Here is a 6,354-nt window from a genome sequence, read left to right on the forward strand (position 1 = left end):
TTATTAGGTTATTGGGTTTTCGGACAAATGACCTTTCGGACTAGCCCACTCTGCGCATATGCATGTTGTATACGTGGTCCACCAGTGGAGCTCATGCGCCCCTTCACAGAACTTCCGGCAGGGTGTGTTCTGCCCTCGGGGACGCAGAGCATCCACTGTCGGAAATTTTGTGGTCGGTAGCAAAATAATCTATTGTTTTGCGCTTGGTAGCAAAATAAACTTTTCTTGTTATATATAGCGGTGTATCATTGCTGCGCGCATGCGCAAAGAATCCACAGTTGAAGTCACTCCGTCACTGTGCAGTTCCTTATAGTAGCAGTTCCTTATAGTAGCAGTGGAGCATTGCTACGCCCGGGCGCAGAGACTCCACTGTCTGAGTTGCTGCGCTCGAAAGCAAAACAATATAGTGGTGGTGAATCATTGCTGCGCCCGGGCTCAGGGACTCCATCAGCTGTCGGAGTTGCTGCGCTCGGAAGAATAATAATTAATTTTCTTGTTTATAGTATACAAATATTGAATGTTTATAAGTTCAATGGTAAGAATATTTTCATGAGATGAAATATGGACTGTTTCATTCAACGAGACTCATAATAATGGTTCCCTTGCTTTCACTTAATTTTACAAATCATCAGGAAAACAAAATAAATTAAAAGATATCTAAATACATATTTATTTTAGAAGCAACACCCGCACGCACCTATAATTGGCGAGTCTAGGTGGAAACCTCGCGCTTCTGTCAGCGTTGCTATGGAAGCTCCGCGTCTATGCAATGGAAAAATGACTATTGCACGAACGCGGAGTGCAATAGTCCTTTTGTAGCTGGCCGCTTAAAATAGCAGAAATAATCAATAGTTGTTGGCCAATCAAATGACAAGAAAATTTGTATGAGTTACATAATACAAGATCATGGCTGCGCTCGGGCGAAGAGTACCGGCAGTTTAAAGTAGTTACTGGGCGCGATCAAGCGCAGTTCCTTTTAGTAGCGGTGGATTATTGCTGCGCTTGGGCGCAAACTCTCCACTATCGGAGTTACTGTACTTGGAAGTAAAATAAATATACAAAGAAGTTTCTGAAATATGGTACATGCCTCTCTATTCAAAGATGTACCTGGCTGTTCACCCCTGCTCGCGAATATTGCAATACAAAATTGAAAGACCTCTTTATTGTTTACTCTGATTGGCTGACTTCTAACCAGGGAGATTTGCAGTCATACGATTACGTAAGAAACTAAAAGCCCAGAAACTGAGAATACGTTTTTCAAGTTTTCGGTTTGTAACAAGGATGGAGACAAAAAATAACAACTTCCACCGAGCGCTTAGTCATGTTAGCTACGACAAGGGAAAACCACGTAACCAAAACTAAAACATGAACTTGAAAAGACCCAGTGTTGGCAAATCAGCACGTAATAAATAATCCTTGCAAATAGTAAGCGCTTGTATCTCTCAGCAAAAGAGAATTGCGACTCGATGCTAATCATACTTTCCTTTTAAAAAGCAATACGATTCGTTATGGTAGCTAATTTCATGGGAAATGCGCAACAACTAGAACGGAGTGATATTCACGGATTCAAGGTCAGAATAATACAATAAAAATCTAGAACGCGTTCTCAATTTCCTACCTTATAGCAACAATCTGCTGAACCAAATATCGGTTTCTTTTATGGTTGACATGGTCATGTATGGTTGGGTACATATAATAAGGCACAACTTGTCCGACTTTTATTGTTCTTTAATTAAGTCCCGTGCTTCTCTTACAGATTGCTCTATTAAAACCACATGAGTCTTCAAATCCGATATTATGTCCGGGGATTGTCGGACACGCTCTGCAATACAGGGTGTCCCTGAAAGAATTGTATCGTCGGATACTTTTGGGTATTTTAACGCCACAACAAAACAACTAAATAACTTGTGTGGTTGAGGAATAAATCAGTCATCATTGAATTTTAACAATTGGTCACACCATTCTTGAAATATAAGACTTTTACGAAATTCCCTCATTTTCACACCTTTCGGACTGTTAATCACTGCGCATCATCAAACTTCTTTAATTTCAAAAACAGAGCGGTCAATTATTAAAATTCAGAAAGTATGTGATAGCTGATATATTCTTCAACCATATCAGTTATTTAGTAATGTTTGGTTTATGCGTTAATATGCGAATATGTGGTCTCCGTTTGTCGCTTCCGTTTTGGACACCCTTACGCTCTAATGCTATCAACAAACAGCTGGCAAGTTTGTGATGAATTGCCTGCCTACCTCCCGAGTAAAGATCCTCCCCCTCAATTCCAGCCATGTCGGTTTCGAAAGCGGGTGGTCCTGATAACATCCCTCAGTAGGTTTTAAAAGAATTTGCTTATGTAGGCATATCACATCAAAAATAAGCGCAGCAGAAACACGTTATTTAATGTTTCTACATGAATGAGCTTTATTAAAGCATCAAAAATCAAAAAAACGGAATTGAAATCGGTCAATGCATTGTGATGTAGTGTCAATTTAAAGATGCTCGTAAATGGAATAAAAACCTGCCACAAAATGGCTGCAATGACAAAATTGGCACATTCCGAGATTTTGACGGTTTATTTGGACGCTTGCTTGAAAAAGCAGCGTTAAGTATCACAGGTTAAATGCCTATCTTTCCTGACTTCGTTAAAGAAAACAAAATTAAAAAATTTATCATTGAATAATTATAATAAATTAACCAAATGTACTATTTTAGCAATTTCGGCCAATCTGCAGACAAATTAAAGCTGAAAAATGACTATGTTCAGCTACTTAATATGCAAAATTGATGCCAGTGGAAAACCGTACATGATATCAGGGTGCGGGATTTTTTGCACACATATGTATACGAAGTTCTTTCAATTGATAACAAAAAATACACAAAAAGTAATTAATTATGCAAATTAGCTAATTACAGCTAATTATGTATTCATGATATTATTATGTAAATTAGTAATTTTGGTGTTTTTTAATATTTAATGAAAGTCTATTCATTCACCATAAATTTGTCAAGTATGAACCTGTTATGATGTTGAATAAAGAAACTGCAGTTAATTACTTAAAAATAATAAAAAAATACAAAGTTTGACATTTTGATGGTGTCTGGAATAGAATTTTCTTTTTTACTGCCAACATGGTATGTGTCACCATTACTCAAAGCCAAATCCGAAAAAAAAAAAAAAAAATTCATTTGCAATGAGACTTAAAATTAACATTTTGTTATCTGGATTAACGTAGGAGGGCAAATGGTAAAAGGAACTGCCATTTCACTCTAGCGCGTATACAAAACTAGTATGGCCTTGGACACACACAATGGCTTAAAGCTATTGTGGTTTGGAAAACTACTCCCTGTGGAATATCTTTGATAATATTATGTTTTAACTAGTGTTCCTCAAGTGCGTCATTCAATGTAGACGGAAATAATTTACATGCTAAGAAAGATTAGTATTTTAGCTAAATGGTGGTAGATCAGACTATTTCAATAGGCCTATATTTACTGATTTATGAGCGATCGTCAAAAAATCCATTAAACAGGCAGTAATTCTTGAACAAAGCAACATTTAATTTTGTCGGATTCAATGGTAGCTTCAGAAAGGTTTCACATACCATATATCAAAATTTCAAACAATTGGAATAAATGGAACATACTAAGGAAATTCATTTTTGACATTGATGTTTTCCTAAAATCAGCCGACTTTGATGCGCGCGCTTTTTAATTCACTGTTATGCTTGCATGCACAGTGTGGCAGAATTATTGCGCAGCCACTGTGACATACCTATTATGAGCTTAGCTCACCTGTCACAGACATCATAAACACTTCTCGTCAAGAAGGTGTAGTGCCATCACAGTGGAAACAAGCAAACGTCATCCCGTTTCCGAACACAACACCCCTTCAATTGACAAATTAAGACCAGTGTCACTTACATCAAACTTGGCCAAAATAGCTGAAGGCAAGGTTTCCAAATTTATTGTTGATTCTCATGTTGATGAGAGGCAATATGGCAACCAGAAAGGTATGTCGACTACCCACTGCTTGATAGATGTTTACCACCAGTTGGTCTCGGAGACTGAGAAATATGGTACAATCAGTACGTTGGTACTAACAGATTTCTCAAAAGCCTTTGATGTCATCGACCACAGCATTGCTGTTTCAAATCTCCTGAGCATGGGTGTGTCACCATCTATTGTGCAGTGGGTTGCTGACTTCATTTGTGGTAGGCAACAAAGAGTAAAGTATAAAAATAGTCTGTCTGAATGGCAAACTTTATTGGGAGGGGTTCCACAAGGTACAATCTTGGTCCCAATAATATTTTTAAGTATTATCAACAGTGCCCAAGAGAATGACAAGAAGTCGGATATCCATGTGTGGAAATATGTTGACGACCTGACCATAGGTGAAAGCAGGGGCTATGGGAAACCTAGTAAGATCCAGAAAAGCCTGGACTCGTTGCACCAATTGACTGTTGATAATCAGATGATGCTCAATCCTACAAAATGTCAGGTCATGCAAGTCCATTTTGGTAGAAAACCTGCTTCTAACGTGGAAGTCTGTATTTCTAGTCAGAATCTTGTGGTTGTTGATAAAGTCAAACTACTTGGAGTTATTATTGATAAGGATTTGAAGTGGGAGGGTCAGGTAAATACAATGTACAGTAAGGCCAACAGAAAGCTGTTCATGCTCAGAAAACTGAAAGGAGCCGGGCTTGACAATGAAGATCTCCTTACCGTTTACAAAGGTTATGTCCGCCCATGTCTAGAGTATGCTGCACCACTCTGGAGTGCTGGCCTCATTCAGCAGCAGGTGAGCCACCTTGAGTAGATTCAGAAGCGCGTATGCCGTTGCATCCTTTCATCAGATTATACAACCTACTCTGATGCATTGGAAGTCCTCAACCTTCAATCTCTTGTGGACCGCATAATTAATTCATATCTGCAAGGAATTTGCAATCAAAGCTAGCAGCTCTGAAAGATTCTCAAGGTGGTTCCCCTGCTCTGAGTTCAAGTCAAGTATGCAACTCCGGAAACGAGCACAATTCAAACCATTCCGATTCAAAACTGATCGATTCAAGAACAACCCTATCTTACCAGTCTTTTAAATGAACTACCCTCCTATACTTCTTAAATCACTCAATTTTGATGTGCTAACTGTTTGCATGATTTTCACCAGTGTCTTTTTAACTTTTATTCAAGTGCCTTTTAACTTGTTTGTGCTCAATGAACTGTGTGCAATATTCATGTATCATTCCAATTAATATAAAATGTTTTGTGCAAAAATTGAGCTCCCTACCAGTGCACTACTCTTACCTCTTTGACTTTTTATGAATTTGATTGAAATTTGTTTTTGTAATCCTATTTTCTTTTATATATTTTTTTTGATGTAGTAATATATTACTTTGAAATTGTACATAGATATATATTTTTGTAAATTTTGATGTTTGTAAATTGTAAATTGTGTCGCAATTCAGTTTTTACTGCTATGGCATTTAATAAAATATACCTGAAATAATAAAACAATAATTTACACAAAAGTTAAAAAAACCACAATCGAATTGTGCACAATAATAGTGACAAAATGTTGCCCCATATGGCTTCAATTTTAGTCTTTCATTTTGCAACGTTTTATAACTTCTGAAGGGGAGGCAATGATGGAAAATGCTCTGTCACCAGCCAACTTGTGGGATCTCGGAATGGAAAGGCAAGTGACAGCAGTAGAGCGCAATGAATACCCAGAATGACGGGTGTGAAGGATGGAGGACAGGTATTCAGGTGTAGATGAAGCAAGAACCTTATAAACATGGACGAGAATGCGGAACTGAAACCGTTAAGCAACTGGAAGCCAATGCAGACTATGAAGTAAAGGAGAAGTATGAGTATATTTAGGCTCTCTGAAAATGAGCCTGGCGCGCTTGTTCTGGAGAAGCTGCAGGCGGTTGAGGTTTTTCTGGGAGATGCCATTAAGCAATAATAAGCAGTAATCAATCTTGGACAGGACGATAGTCCTAACCGCATTGGTACACGCATCAAAACTGAGGAACCGCCTAATCCTCCAAACATTGCCAATCTGCAAGTTCAGAGTTTTGGACAAATGCGCAACATAACTGGACATCTTCATGTCGATATCATATGGTCAAAAAATGACCCCTAAATTATTTATGGATGAAGATACGGAGCTCTCCAACCCATCCAAACAAAGGGTGAGATGTTTAAGATTAATGTAGTGATAATCAGAAGAGGCAACAAAAAATTCAGTCTTGGTCATATTGAGCTCAAGCTTGTTACTGGCGAGTCAAGCTTGTAGGTCACGGATGCAATTGGAAAGTTTGAACAAGGCACAAGCAGCATCACCCGGGATGG

The sequence above is a fragment of the Amphiura filiformis genome, chromosome 12 (genome assembly GCF_039555335.1).
Source record: "Amphiura filiformis chromosome 12, Afil_fr2py, whole genome shotgun sequence".
NCBI lineage: Eukaryota > Metazoa > Echinodermata > Ophiuroidea > Amphilepidida > Amphiuridae > Amphiura > Amphiura filiformis.